This window comes from Sinocyclocheilus rhinocerous, unplaced genomic scaffold (assembly GCF_001515625.1).
Source record: "Sinocyclocheilus rhinocerous isolate Xijiao unplaced genomic scaffold, SAMN03320098_v1.1 scaffold307, whole genome shotgun sequence".
In the NCBI taxonomy this organism is placed as follows: domain Eukaryota; kingdom Metazoa; phylum Chordata; class Actinopteri; order Cypriniformes; family Cyprinidae; genus Sinocyclocheilus; species Sinocyclocheilus rhinocerous.
Genome location: NW_015662942.1, coordinates 1,016,677 through 1,031,773, shown reverse-complemented (window position 1 = coordinate 1,031,773; position 15,097 = coordinate 1,016,677). Strand labels below are relative to the sequence as shown.

The 15,097-nt window shown below is 37.5% G+C and overlaps 1 protein-coding gene across 1 annotated transcript in view; it reads left to right on the top strand.

The window, feature by feature from the left end:
- The window catches only part of LOC107728511 (TAF3 RNA polymerase II, TATA box binding protein (TBP)-associated facto), a 52,084-nt gene that overhangs the window by 3,752 nt on the left and 33,235 nt on the right, over positions 1-15,097 (top strand). The window lies entirely within an intron of this gene.

Below are 15,097 nucleotides of genomic sequence, written 5' to 3'. Positions count from 1 at the left end.
ACTATACATTGAAGTGGATGAGCTGAACAGCAGAACACTGCTTGGTGCTACATCACTAATAACAAATTAATGTTTACCACTAATAATGATATATCAAAATCTGTACCATTTTGCACATTTCTAATTTCATGCAGTATATACTGTCTTGCCGCAGAGTGCAAACTCAAGTACTCATGCCCATCTTGCCAAAATGCATTGCTGTGTGCCCATATTGAGTTCTGTCCCGTACAGTGGTGCACACAGGAACCTACGTATCCCATGATCCCTCAGTGCTGCAGTCCTTCACTCTCACCCCATCCGGCTCATATCTCCCACACACAAACACACATTCGCCTTCTCATCACACACAGCGGAGGCAGTGCCAGTGGGTGGTGGAGGGGCGGACATGATCAGGGTTGTTTCGGGTCGGACAGGAAGCTCTCTGGCTGTGAGGTGTGTTTGTGGGTGTCGGTGTGTGTGAAACAGGAAGTCGGCGGGCTGTAGGCTCCCAGCCATGTGTGTGTGAGAAGCTGGCGGAGGTCCGGCCCGGATGGCAGACATCCCAGGTGAGTGTGTGTGTGTGTGTGAGAGAGTCCAGCCAGGGCAGGGGGTCTAACTGGGCTTGGAGCCAGCGCTCAGCTGGATGCCCCTCTGCCAGAAGAAAGACTCAGGGTCTTTTTTTCTCCCTCTCCTCCATTTCCATTTGTTCCTTTTTTCCTGTCTCCTGTTTCTTCCTTATAGATCAGTTGGAGGCCGTATTACACCCGAACACACTTCCACACACTCATGCCACAAATCTACATGTGCTCTTATAGGCAAAACAGACAAAAGTTTAAACATACAGTACATTCTTCTGTTATACTGTATGTATTTCTCTCCAAACCACAAAGGTTATGGAGCCCCACTGTGTGTTTGAGTGTTACGAACATGAATGGATTTTTGTGGGGTTTGTATTTTTAGTGCTACTTGCTTAAGGAAACTCATTTTTACTGCTGCTCATGGTATAGGTCAGTGATTTGAACAAACCCCTTATAATAAGGATTAAATGTTGACATGTTGCATTATTTGTGCCAGAACACCCTATAGCAAATCCATATCAACCAGTGTTATTTTATTATTAATTATATTATTTATATTTTGAATTAGCTTTTATATGTTCAGTTTTCTTTTTAGTTTAAGTTTTTCGTGAGTCATTTTTATATGAATTATTTGTAATTATATATAAATGTATATTATTTTATCATTTATATATTTTGTATATTTCTATTTAGCTTTATTTTTATTTCATTTCTAGTATTAGTAACTTTAGTGCTTCAACTCAAAATTTAAGTGTTTCATCTAATACATATGGTTTTTGTTTTATTTTACATTAAGCTTAATTTAAATGAACAAAATAGGTTTTTAAGGGAACCAGGATATTAAATATAAACTTTTTTGATATTTAAAACTTTTTCCTAGTCTAGTATGATTCCCTTCTGCAGTAGCATTTTTAGCCACAGGTTGGCGCTATGTGACCACATTTTTGTTTTTTGATTTTCTCCATTTCTCTTGGAATTTATAATACTCTGTAAATGAAGATTTTAATTTAACATTAAGTTTTGAATAGTATTATTATTATTTGCCTAAAATTCATACTGTTTGTTTAAGTAAACAGTGTAGACAAATAAATTCTATTGGTTTTTGAAGTAAAAGTGAGTGGTGCTATCCTATTTAAAACTCACCAGCCTGCTGGAGTGGTTTGCAGGGTTGCTAGGGAGTTCTGAGTGGTTGCTTACTGACCCAAGCCAAAAGACCTCAGCTCGTAAGATTGTATGATGTTCTTGTTCCTAGATGGCTCCGAGGAAATATGTAAGAAAAGTAATAGCGCACTTCTCCCTAACAAGCCACAAAATTTGAGCCGGTGTCAATTATGTAAAGTACAAACAATTAAACATTGATAGACACTGAGATCAAATGCACAACAATGAAAATGTGTTTTTTTGGATCAGTGATTAAAATAATTTTGTCATAATCTGTCAATTTCAGTTTCGTTACATGAACGCAGATTCGACAGAGTTGATGTTGTTGCTGCAGTGGTGGGTTTTCTCCCAGTCAACAGGCTCTTGTTTGTCTATTGTGTGGGAGCGTATTGTCGTTCAGTCCTGAGGGAAGAAGGTAATGGGAGGTAGAGAGAGCGCGATTGCATCTGTACACTGAAATTACCAGTGATCACACAGGCTGATAAAGTCTCTTCGTCTATGCAGAGAGAGAACAAGATTAAGATGACTGCTCTGGAAATTTACAGCTGCAAAATAAAGCTACGTGAACGGACTGCGCTGTCGAGCCACACGTTGATCCAAATGTGTGGCACAAGACTGTTGAGGTGGTAGATGCAATGTCCTTACCACCAGAAACAACTCGATAATTATCTGCATAATTTGTCTGTCCATTCTAACAGCATATATGCTATACAATGTGACATAATCACGGTCAGTCAAGACTTGTGTATGCTAAATATAAAGCTGTGTGGAACAGTAATTTAGACCAATGAGATTAAGGATGGGCAGGCCTACCCAGCATGTCCCCACAAAATAAGCAACTAAGAAACAGGATGTCCCATTGCTCATTGCTTGTCATGGGCTTGTTAAGAAACTGAGATTTACTTAAACGAATCTGTTTGTATAAATGCAATTTTTCACATTCTCATGTATGGTTTGCACATCATATATACGATTGCAATACGATCAATGTTAAATGGCTTTTGTTAGTGGAAAGTTAACATGAAGCATGCAAAAATTGTTGCAGCAATCTGCTGTCTTTCACACCTTTTCTCATTTAAAAAAAAAAAAAAACATGTCTGCACTTCAATCGTGCAGTACAACAAAATTAGAATGTTGCAATTAACAAACCTGTCCACTTTGCATGCGTTCTTTGTAGGCAGCTTCTAGATTTTATTGCACAGCACATGGCACTTAGAGTGTAGACAGTATTTCTTTGTTATAATGGTAGCTTCTAGTTTTTATTGCATTGCATGCTTTGCTTGCAGGTTTGACATCTTTAATTTGAACAGGAGCTGCTAGTTTAGCTGCATTGCATGCAGCATAGATAGCTCAGTTAATTATAAAAGGTGCTGCTGGGTTTGCATGCATGCAGTGTAAAAAAAAAAATCTGTAAAATTTATGCTAAAAAACCGGCAGCTGTGGTTGCCAGAATTTTACTGTAAAAAATACGGTAACAACATTTTAGGTTTTACGATTTAACTTAAATTTACATTTAAATACCGTAATTTCATTAACTGATATAATGTTAATACACCAACCTACTGAACTAAATCTGTTTTGTACCTTTGTAATACACTGATAACCACCAAAAGCAGGTGGTGACGAGAAAGTCACATGATGAACCAAAGCCCATCACAAGCAGCTTTTAAATATTAACATACATAGAAGGTGCACGGTGTCATTCACACAAACACTAAACACCATCATGGTAACACATATGAAACTGAAATAATGCAATAAACATTAATTGAACAACATTAGATGTAACACAACCCCTATGTACAAAACTGATAAGAACATCAAATTTGAAGTGTAACACAGGGAATTCTGGGTTATTCAGTGTAAATTATACATTCTTTTTCACTTCCAAAAACTGTATACTACCGTAAAATTACATGTAATTGTAACTTACCGCTAACCGTTAAACAGCTTTTTACTGTATCATTTTTACAGTCTTTTGCCCTTAAATTCACGGTCATTTTTTACAATGTAGTCATAAACCGTTTTATTGATTTAAACAGACATTGCTAGTTTTGTTGCGTTTCATGCTTTCAATATAGACAGCTTTGTTAATAGTAACAGGCTTCTAGTTTTGTCCCGTTACATGCTTGATGCTACTTTTTTGCATTGCATTGTATTGCATGAATGCATCATAGCAGCTTTGTTGATATGCACAGCCACTGCTAAGTTTGTCGCATGACATGCATTATAGACAACAGCCACTATCACACTGCATGCATTAGACAGCTTTGTTAATATTAACAGGCACTGCTAGTTTGTCGCACTGCGTGCATGCATCATATGTAGTTTTGTTGGTTATTGTGGAAGCTGCTAGTTTTGTTGGATTGCATATATGCATCATAGACTGTGCAGTACAGACAACTTTGTTAATTGTAACATGAGTGTTGCAGTTTTGCAAACCTTATATTCAGTCCCTTTCCTTTATTAAGACAATCATCTCATCGACACTAGTTTTGACACAAGAGCTATCGCTCTTCTACGCTGCTCTCTCGAAGTGTAGACACTGTGAGTCTCCTGGTCTAGGGGTGCTGATTATCACCTCAGTCTCTGCTATAGCGTGTGCTGTGCTTCTGTTAACTTATGAATTGAGCAAGCTCTGTATTTGACTCGCTTCGTTATCGGCTCTTTTCAAAGCTTCACAAGGGCGTAAAATGATTAGAGGAGAACCTGACAATGCATGAAGAGATTTGCACAGTTTCCGTAGATGTCAGGTGCAGCTGTTACATTCTAAAAAGAGAAAAGGATGAATATTAAAGGCCTCCGTCTTTTCTCCTTTTCTTCCGCCGCGACATTCACATCGTCTTTAGAGAGAATAGGGCCCAGGGCCCGCTCTGATTGGTAAGGGCACGCTCCCGTAGCCAAGAGAATCCGACCTGATGAAACGAATTTTGTCTTTTAAGTATAATAGTCATTACTGTCTCACATTCACTCTGCCTGTCTCTCTCAGGTCAGCCGTACCCTGTTTTTACTGAAATGGTGCTGGTTCACATGCTAGAGCCGGTGCTTGGCCGTTGTCTGGACGGAAATGCTTTGAGAACATATTTGAACTTACTTCCATCTTATTTTCACTGATCCCACCGCATCTTCAAAAAAAAAAAAATTTTAAACAACAAATAATTTATTAATAAGAATTAATTAGCTGAAATATATATTAAAAAAATTAATACTTAAAAAATATTTTTAATTAGAATTTAAATGCTTGTATACAAATAAATCAATATTCCTGCATGATTTTTCTGCCTAAAATAATTTAAAACTCGGCAGGTTTAAGGGGCCAGACAATTTTAACATCCAGAACGGCCTTTTCTACCATGGAAACATGCAGAACGGTTCCAGATTGGCCACTGGTACCCTATCGGTAGAAAAGGGGCTTCGGTGTGCTGTTTATGTCTGTCTGTGACACTCTCGCTGATGTAGTAACTCCTGTATTATCTCTCTCCCCTTCTCTTATCTCAATGTATTTCCCTTCCTCGTCCCCCTTTGCTCATGGAGAGAGAGGGCTATCTGCTCTTTGTAGTTTTCTGACTATTTATGTCGGACAAGGTCAGAATCGTTTAAACTTGCCTGGCTCCCTTAGACCCAAAGATAAGATGAGAGCAGAAAGGATTGGGATCGATGGAGGAGTGCAGATTTATTCTCCTCTCTCTCTTCCGCTCTCTCTCTTTGTCTCTCGTCCATCCTTCTTGCTCTTTTACAGGGGTTTGGCGGCGTTGGATCCATTTGTCTTTTTTACTTTCCATTCGTCGACCCCTTTAAAATACTGTACCTAAACGGGCCACTTTGCTCATCCAGATCAAATCAAAGAGCAAATTAAAATGCTATCAAATAAATCTGACGGACAGTTCGTACTTGCGGGACAAGAGGAGAAGCCTCCGAGAATTTCCTTGTGTTTGAAAAACTCAACTTTGTGCCTTGCTTAAATTAACAGCTCACTCCAAATTGAATATTCTGTCACTATTTACTCACCTTCATGTTGTGCTAAACTTTCTTTTGTAGAACACAAAATGAGGAGTTTGGAAGAATGTTCATGCTGCCCTTTTCCATACAATAAAAGTGGACGGTTGCCAAAGCTGTTAAGCACCAAAAAGGACACAAATTAAAGAAGTCTATATGAATCAAGAACTACATTTCGAAAGCCTGCATGGCCTTGTGTGAGGGACCTTTTGTGCATTAATGTATCTCATATCTCAGCAATTCCACATATTCAAACTTGCGTAAGAATTAATTGTGTTCTGCATCATTGACACCAAACAAAGCTATTCTGTAACTATATAAGTTTGCCATCTGCTCATTTTGTTTTGGTTACACCGCGTCGACAAATCATGTGGCGTAGCGTCGCATCTTGTCATTACTTCCTGTTTTTGGTTCGTTTAGAAATATTTGGTCTGTGTTGCGTTCATATATCATTCAAACCGCACCAGAGTTCGTTTGGAAACGGACCGAGACCCATCTTTTCAGCGGTCTCGGTCCGCTTGTTTGGTGCGCACCAGGGTTCGGATGGCAGCGTTCACACATGCTCAAATGAACCGCACTAACAGAGCAATCGCACCAGGGTTCGTTTTAATCGAACCAAACATGCCAAGTGTGAACGCGCCCTTAATGTTTCTATATTCAAAACTTTACATTTATTTTACAAAGAAAAAAAATGCACTTGGACATAAATTTAAGGAGGCAAATATCGCCTTGTAATGGGAAAATTCGTTCTTTCTTTCTTTATTTTTCAATTTTGCTCTTAAAAGGAAATGTAAGCGTAAAGCCTTGTCGAAATCCTTAGTCGTCATTTACTTTCATTGTATGCAAAAGGGCAGCTGTGACATTCTGCAAAATATCTCCTTTTATTCTTCGCAGAAGAAATTCATATGGATTTTATCAACACAAGCATAACTGAACGTTGACAGAATTTTCTTTTTGGTGCTGGGTTTGCATCCCTTTAGATGTGTTTGTTAGGTGCTGTCGAGTGAGCTCTGTGTGTGTAGAGACAAGCCTCTGGTCTTATGTTACTCTGTCGTGGCTTTATGATAGATGGCTCAACCCAACCCTGCTGCCCCCTGTCACAACCGTTTACCTCCCCCTGTCAGCCCACTGCGTGGATGAGAGAGTGTGTGTGAGAGACAGAGAGGTCCGTGTTTGCTCGTTGCCACTTTCTGATTGACAGGTCTGGGATGACTCCCTGCTGCACTGGGCCAGGTACCGCGAGCCTGTCTTGAGTGTGTGTGAACGGTAGACAGACAGGAGCCGGCTATTGGGCTCGGTGGAGAGGTCACCTGACCCTGGATCAGTCCTGGAGAGCTACCCTCCTCTGCCCAGGTGTGCTAACACAAAACGTGTGTGTGTGTGTGTGTGTGTGCAATGAATTTCCTCTCCTATCTTTTATTCCCAGTCCAAACTCTCACATTCGCTCAGGTTTCTCTTATAATTAGGCGACTTGAAAGCATTTTCATGACCGCCTCGGTGAGATCTTCATAAAACACATAATCCACGCCATTTTTATGTCTCCCAAAGAATCGTTTGATTCTTTTGTCACACGCTCCCGTTTCCAGCATGTCCTATTCTTTTCGTCGTACCGCCGCTCTCTTTTCATTCTCTGTCTGTGCCGGTTTTGTGTCCTTCGTTCCAAACTTGATCCTCTTCGTAGCTGAAACGCTCGTGCAAGTGTAAAGTCTTCAGATACAGGTATGAGCAAAGTCAAGCTTATTTTATCTCTATAAAGTTTCATGTCACAGCATGATGTGATTTATCACGGCTCCAAAGTCAAGTCAGAACTTTATAGGCAGATCAGGATTTTTGTTTTGTCTGTTTTATGTGAAAATATAGCCTCAGTTGTTGTTTTTTTTCCTGTACAGTTTTGAATAGGGATGCACCAGTTTTGAAACTTTGGCCAGTATTATAAACCGGATATTATAATTCTGTATTGCTATTTGTAAAAACCTGAGCATGTCTGAGCAATAAGAACGGTCCGATGGACCTTTCGGAGCAGCATTTGTGTTTGTTGATCATGTACGTAAATTTCTAAATTTAATTCAAGTTTTGAATTAAATTTAAATACATCACCAAGGTAAAGTTATTTAGCTGGGTAACAGTTGAAATTGTGAGAAGCATCCACAAAAAAAAAAAAAAATCTTAATTAAGTCACGGTTTTATTTATTAAATGGCATGTAGTTTTTGTTTTCTAGTCCAAATGTGTGTTTGATTTTATAGCTATCACGGAGTTGCATTCATTAAGTTTTTAATTTACAAAACAGCCTTATTGTTGAACCCTGCTGTGCTTGGCTTTGAAGCCTGGCATAATATAGGTTTAGGAAAAGCCCTAATATTGGTCTATATGCAGATTAACATAATTAAATAAATACACACATACATAAATGTGTACAATTGCAACAATTCTAAGTTGCTTTGTATAAAAGTGTCTGCTAAATGCATGGATGTATGTGAATGAATAAACACTAAGACTCTACAAAACGCTGCAGCTCACCGGCCTGCCTTTGACTTTTTTCATGCCTCTTAACAGGAGAACATGGCTGGTATGTTTAGATATGTTAAAAGATGTAAATAAAGCAGTTATGAAAGGGGATTTGAGGAGAGAAGGGGTTAAGGTTGTAATTATTAAGTTCTCTCATTCCCACATTACTGTCTTCATGCTCTTTCAGTGGCGGGATATGTCGATCTCATTTGATTTGGTGTGATGTGATTTGTCTGACTAAGCTTTTAAGATGTTCTAGAAACTATTCTTTTCTTCTCAATACCTTTTTACGTTCAAATAAATCATTAATTAAATATTACTTTTGAAATGCACTAATAATTGTCATGGCGTTACACAGTAAATATTCATTATCAGAGAAAATATTTACACCCAAATAAATAAATATACTAAATAAAAACTAAACAATGCTGATTTTTCGTCTTTAAATTTATTTTGCACTATTTTTGTTGGCAGGGTAAATGTAGGCATAAATTGTTGTATTTTCTATTACTTATTTTCATGAAATTATTATTTTATTTAAAATAATTTTTTTGTAGTGCACATGGATTTTCTTTTCATGTTTTAATAGAAATTATATATATACTTAGTTTTTTAATATAATATGTATTTTTATCATGTTTTGATAAGAGCTTTGTCTTATTTCAGTTCATAATTGTTTTCTTTTATGCCTGTGTTCTGTTTATCATTAAATTGTGACTAAACATCTCACCCCACCAAATATCTTGCAGTACCTCTGCCTCCTTTAGATGGCACTCTTGCACCAGCCAACCTCTTTCCTCCTTTCTGCGTCTAGGTCTCTCTCCTTTGCTGTCTGTCTGTCTGTAGCACATAAACATATTCCACGTGTTTTCTCTGGAATCTCTTTTTTTTTGGTCTTTTTTTGCCATGTTTGTTTACATAGAAACGTACTGTACAATATGTGAATACACACTCTGCAGCGGGCATTGACCTGGTCCGTTGTCCTCCTTGTAAGCGTAGGTGTCATGTGATTAGCTTTTAGGGCCACCGTGTATCTTTCTGGCATTATGATATGAAAGACGAGCTCTTCCAAGCCGTGACTCTGGCAGGAAAAATGCTGTTCGTACACTCGATCACCGCCTACGAAATTCTCACCCACATGCGCACCCAATTATGTGGGGTGATACCTTAAAGTAACTTCTTTACTGCGTTGCGCGTATTTGGGTCCTTCTGTATCTTTTAACGTACAGTGTTTCTAACCAGTGGCTTTGCTAGCATTCTTGGCCGTTCTCGTTTTAAATGCTATATTGTTATTGTAAATACGGTAACCTGGTTGTTGGGAATGTGCAAAACGACATATGCTTTATACAGAATAGTTGGTGGGTTGTTTCAACAACAATAAAAACATTCGAAGCTCTATATATATATATATGCATATATATATATGTGTGTATATATATATGTGTGTATGTATATATGTATGTGTGTGTGTGTGTGTGTATATATATATACACACACACACACACACACACACATATATTATGTAATATATAAATGTCTATATAGGCCAAATAACCTTTTATTTAAAGTTTAATTTGAAGCCGATGAATTTGTTTGTGTTTGTTGTGCTGTAACGACAGCACAATTCCTCTGAGAGAGATTCCCCTTTAAAGCATCAAAACTGAGAATTATTAAAGCGCACAGAATAGGGCTGCACGATTATGACAAAAATCATATTTGTTGAATATTCCCTTGAAATTGTAATTGCGATTTGACAATAATATCGCTTATCGCAATTATTTCTGGGGCAATATATCGCACAACAAAAAGTTGTAATCGTGACAGGCCTAATCTTAAGCGTGCAGAATAACATAAGTGGACTTTGAACGATTAATTGCCACTTTGAACGATTACGTAATTGTGGCATCCATAATTGTAATCGCGATTAGAAATTCGATTAATTGTGCAGCCCTAACACAGAACTTGAATTAATCTAGAAAGAAGAAAGAATTCATATCAAATTAACTAGCTGACCTCACTAATAAAAACTAGTTGGTTGTCGGACCATCCTGACCTATTCCGAAGATTCCTGTTCTTGCTTCCTGAAACAGAAAACGGTTTGTCAGTTGTTTGGAAATTCATAGATATTAGCTTCTGTTGCTGTTGGACTCGGGTGTGTTTGGGTCAGAGTAGTTTTGTCGGGGCCACCGTGAGTGTTTGTGTGTTAACTCTTTTAACTTATGCTGTGTGTAGTGGGCTTGGTTCGTCCGGTTGATGGGAGGGGTAGGAATGTAAATTCATCCCCAGAGAGGGTGACAGGCTCGCGGGCTCAACAGAACCTCTGCCCCACCGGTCCCAGGGCGCCATGGGTGGGTCACTGTTAACCCGGGCTGAAATTGCCCGTATGTTTGTGTGTGTGCACAGACAGCGCAAATACTTTTTTTTTTTTTTTTTTCTTGCTTTGCCACCAGTAACCTTTGTGATTAATATCGAATACATTTTTAGGGGTATAAATATAGTGATCTGACAATAAAAAGTGAATGCATTGTTTACATAATTTATTAATAAATTATATTTGCTATACAGAATTTTATATGCTCATTTTGTTCTTAATTTCAGTTGTAAAAATCCACCAAATTCTGATTTCCAATAGACATTCCATGTGGATTTGAACGTTATTATTTTTGTCAATATTGCAGTATGGTGTAAACTGTTTATTTGGCTGTATTTGATTTTTGTCATGACATTTAACTTACTTTTTTAAGTATGAATAATAACAAACAAAACTGAATTGAGTCAGATGGAACTGAATTGTATTAAAGAATGGTAAACGAAATCGACCTGTCAGATGTTAAATATTTGTCAGAGCAAATATTTAAGATTCTGTGAATGTTAGAATTTGTGAGATTTTTGTGATGAGATTCATCAATTAAAAACCAATTACACTTCCCGATTTAGGCAATACGGTTTATGCATATAAACATTCAGTCTAGAAATGCTTGTAAACATTTGTTAAAAGCATTATTCATAGTGCTGATGTCAACAATCTAGTTCACCCTTAAATATCAAGTGTTATGCTCTAAAAGTGTGTTACAGGGGTGCTTTTGTGTGTGTGTTCAGTAATTGGTCTCTCACATACACACACACACACACACAGTGCTGCTGAAGCGTTTAGCGGTGCCAGGGAATTAGTGTGTGTTTATTGTCCTAGCAGAGAGGGAGTCTGGGTAAGCACTTAATGCCACCATAGGAAACAAGAGGTGGATGAGACCAGCATTCTGAAGGAGGGTGGAAAATCACTGCACACGCTACAAGTCAAGAGGTGCTTTTACTGAAGCAGAAGAAACATTTACATTATTATATATATAGTCTAATAGTCAAATTTTTGCACAGTTCAACTTTCAGTTTTTTTTTTTCTTCATTGTGATATGCATGTACAGTTCATTGCATTGAGTTATGTTGCATGATTGTGTGTAGAATGAGGAGCAAGTGTTTGTATTTTTATGATAATGCGTGTAGCATTTGTTTGTCATTTCCAGTATCACTTAAAATTCATTTGACCTGTACTGTGGTAATCTCAAACCCATCTTATCTGTTTGAGGTTTCTGGTTTTGATGCGCTCCCCACAGTCATTGGAAACATAGGAATATCAGGGAGTTTAAAATTCTGTTTTTTAGGCTTTGAAAAGTTATGGGACTTAATAACATTTAGTAAAAAGTCATTATAATTCTATTTTCTGTCATTTAGAATTTTATAACAAATATATATATATAATCTTATTCAGTAATCAAAAATGAAGTTCTGTTGTTAAATAGCTACCTGACTTCGTAGCTTCATAAGACAGTCATAAAGCTTCCAATGCTGACTGCCTCAGGTAGAAACATCTAGAGACGGATGTTTTGGTGGGAGGTCGACCCTAACGTCGAATTAGGTCCATTTTGAATTTGCACTCAACAAAGTATTGACTTTCACTGTGCCAATATAGGACTGTCATTCAGAATATTGGCAGACTGTAGCAAAAGATAATTACTGGCTAAGGTTTATGTGATATAAATGATCTGTCAGAGGGCAGAATGAGGGAGTTTCTATTGAGGTGTGTCAGGGCTGTGGAGTGGAGCAGGAAGCACACTTGTCCACCGACAGAAAGAATGGTGGCTAGATAACGCATATCGGTTTTGTGCTGTCAGAGTTGCGGCTTTGGCTTATCTGCATAGGTAGTGAAACTTTGCATTTATGCGTTATATCAGGCAGAAGCTATGCTTCTGTTTATACAAGTGTATGGTTTTGTGTTTGTGTGTATCTTTTATTTCAAAACGACTATCTTTTCGATGCGCAGGTAGTTGGACGTCTGGTCCTTTATTAAATATAAGGTTTGTGACATAGCATGAAATGGCAATCCATTTCACTTTCGTAAAGTGTCTTGTTTGTGCTTTTTTTTTCATTAAAAAGTGAATAAGTACATAATTATTTTTACTATTAACTGTCATTTTATTCAGTTTTTTCAGTCTGCCAGTATTGAAACATAGTAGGTCATGTGATGTGTTACATCATATTCCTGATCTTCGAATATTTTCCTGATGTTTGGAATTTTTGTTCTTTCATATCAAATCCGATGTGAACTCCGATTTTGATTTCACTCTTAATTTGCAATATTAAATGTAAGTCTAAATCAGCCTTTTGAATGATTTCAGATCTTCAGAATTGTTTGTTTGTTTATATAAATTATTTATATAATATATAAATTGTTTATTTATATAAAAATAAATTTATTTATTTATTATTTTTATTATTATTATTATAATTTTTAGTTTTTTTTGAAAAGCCAATTTTTTCCCGTTCTTAACTGATCCACAATTTTGAACATGAGTTTGACCATGACCATGCACATTATTTCCCACTGGAGCAGAAAATGTTCCTGAATGATAGAAATATTTTCAAAATTTTGTTCATTTTTCTAAGCCAGTGTGAACAGGCAAAATTTTTCTTGCTTTGATTTTTATTGGATCCACCAGTTTTGAATGTGGATTTGAGAAGGACATGTACTGTATGTTACCTCACATGAAAGCAGAACATTTTCTTGAATTTCAGAAATATTTATTTATTTATTTAAACAGGCAAAATTTTCGATTCAATTCTTAATTGATCTGCCAATATTGAACATGAGTTTGAGAATGCAGTGTGCATACTTCACGTGAAAGCAAACAAATATTCCTGAATTGATATTTTTTTATGGAAACCATTTGTACAGAAAGCAGCAATTTAAAACGGAACAACAAGACAGACAGATGGAGAGAGTACAGTGTAGACAGCCGAGAATGGAGAGCGAAAGATTGGATAGCAAGATGGAGAGGAGGGAAAGACGGAGGGGCTGACGACGTGCCTGCAGAATACAAACAGGGTTTTTCCATCTAGAGCGTTTGCCCTCATGGCACCAGCAGAGGCAAGGAAACACAGCTTAGATTAATGCACTGATAGAGGGTGGGAGAGTCAGGCGAGAAAGAGAGATAGAAAGACGGGCAGAAAGAAGAGAGTCCAGGATTAATTGAATGACTTCTGGATTGAACGCATGATGGACGAGTCTTTAAAATGAAGAAGTGGGAGGAAAAAACAATGGCATACCTTTAGTGGTAAACCATTCATGCCGTTTTATTTTTACAGTCTAAACGCATTCTAAGTAGACCTGATCCCTCACACTTGCATCAACCGCTGCGATATAAGTAGTCAAACCTCATTCGTCACCGAATTCGCCGAAACCTAATACGAATCCGCGTACTCCCTATCTCGCTTTGTTATATAGCTCTGTTACTTACTTGGCTTGTAACAAATGTAGAGAGATGTGGCTAACAGACAGCAATATGCCCACGTGGCATTATCAGTTATTGCTGACTGGGTTTCTCTGCGGCCCGTAGCTCATCGCATTCCAGACACAACGTGATCGACTGCAGTTGAAACACGAGAGAATCCGATAAACGTGTTCACATCTACTTGCACTGAAACATACCCTAAGACGTAGCCGCTTGTGAATCCTAGTCAAGCGGTGCAGATAAATTCTGCATAGAGGATTGCAGTGGGGCTTTTCTCTTCGTAGAGTTAGAGTTAGCGTCAACTGTTTAGGGATTTAGTGGTTTCTAAATGTCATATTTTATATAGTGTGACAAACTGAGGGACTCTTTTATACTAACATACTATAACATCTGTAGTATGTATTGTGCAGTTTCTTTCTCCATGCATCTCACTGATTTACTGTATCCCACAATGACCCTCCTTTGGTCCAGTGTGATGATATTTCAACTGCTTTTTTTTTAGTTTTTTTCACTCATTATTTGATTGAACAAAAGTTGTTTGTTTGACAAAAGTTAAGACATTTGAACCAATTTTAGCCTAACTGTTATTCCTAGATAGCTGGATGCAAGTGATAATATCCATGATGAGGTTATGACAACAGTATAGCATACTTCCTTTTAAATAAAGATTTGTCATGCAATAATGTTCTTGCTTCAAAAATAAATAAATAAATAAACGTTTAACCTAGTGTAGACAGTGCAGCCTTTTATATTCTGTTTATTGATTTGTTTGTTCTTTTGTTCTTGGTTTTGTTCTTACCGGCTTGCCTTGTTCATTTGTTTGTTTGTTGTTTGTTTATTATTGTTTTTGGCTCCATGTGCTTTTGTTTCTTTTTTCTTATTTTGTTTTTGTTTGTTTGATTTTATTTGTTTGTTTGTTTTAACCCCGGCATCCTGGCCAAATTTGCCCATTGGCCTCTGACCATCATGGCCTCCTAACCATCCCCATATCTGCTGATTGGCTTCATCACTCTGTCTCCTCTCCACCAATAAGCTGGTTTGTGGAGGGTGTTCTGGCGCACTATGGCTGCGCACACTGGTGGTGGATGAGGAGG